A 1,266-nucleotide genomic window follows, 5' to 3' on the forward strand; every position below is an offset into this window, starting at 1 on the left:
TTTCAGGAGTTACCCCAACCAGACACCCCGGCCATGGTGCCACAGAGGGATTTTCAGGAGTTATCCCATGCAGACACTGCTGCCATGGTGCCACAGAGGGATTTTCAGGAGTTATCCCAAGCAGACACCCCGGCCATGGTGCCCACAGAGGGATGGGTCATGAATTATCTTTCCCACTCTGTAACTTCAGGGGCATAGAAGCTTCATGGCCATGAAAACACGGCCAAGGGACACAGGGTATTTTTTTCTGCCTGCATTTCATTCTCACTGGCACAAGCACATGCTCTACAAACAAGCAAACAGGTGAGGCCAGCCTGAGTCCTCCAGACATCCCCACGATCCTGCAGGGAAAGGAGGGATTTGTGCCACCACCACGTGTGTGGCTCAGCAGCAGTGTCAGCAAGCCCAGCGCCCCAGGAGCCAGGAGATAAGGAGAGGAAAGGGAAAAGGCCTCACTTGATAAGGCTGCAAATAATGCTGAGATTAAAATAAAGGCCTGCTCTGTCTGGGCTTTGCTGTAGAACCCCGCCTTGGGTGGTACTGCCTGTAGCCCACTCAACACCAGAAAGGTCTCGTGGTTATCCTAAATCCGAGGCTATTCCCTGCCCCTTGCTTCTGCCTGTGTCTACATGTGCACATTTGTGCTTGTGCTGATCAAGCTTTGCCTTCAATTCTGGATCAAAAATGTACTCCTGGTCCAGTCTGGGCCTCCATGTGTCCTTTGCTGCTGTTTAATTACAGGTGTCACAGCAAATCCTGCTGATGTCAAAAGCCAGCAGAGAACAGAATGTGGCAGCAGAGGAAACAAGCTCGTGGTCTCCAAATACCAGCTGAGAGCTGAGTCCTTTCTGCTTGTTTAGGTTCAGAGAAAGCTTTAGTGAGAGAAGTTGAGCAGGGAAAAGACAGAGAAGGGGGGACCCAAAGCAGAGGAGCAGGGCAGAGCTCCATGAGAACATGGGAGGAGGGCAGGGGGACAATTGCCTGCACTGCATGATGAAGTTGTGCTGCAGTGCCACCATTAAGGACAAGCTGAACTTCCATTATAAGCTGCTTTGTGGTTATTCTTCATCTCAACTATCTAAGCCAACATTCTGAACACCTTACCATTACCAAAAAGGGAATGTCCTTCTTTTGAAAGATAAAGCAAAACCTGCTGGCTTTGGAAACAAGAATGTTGTATGTGTAGAAGAGAATAAAAAGAGAAAATGTGTTTTTCCCTGCTTTTTAAATGGTAGTTTAGGAGGCACAGTATTATTCCAGTGGTTA

The sequence above is a fragment of the Corvus brachyrhynchos genome, unplaced genomic scaffold (assembly GCF_000691975.1).
Source record: "Corvus brachyrhynchos isolate BGI_N302 unplaced genomic scaffold, ASM69197v1 scaffold164, whole genome shotgun sequence".
NCBI classification, from domain to species: domain Eukaryota; kingdom Metazoa; phylum Chordata; class Aves; order Passeriformes; family Corvidae; genus Corvus; species Corvus brachyrhynchos.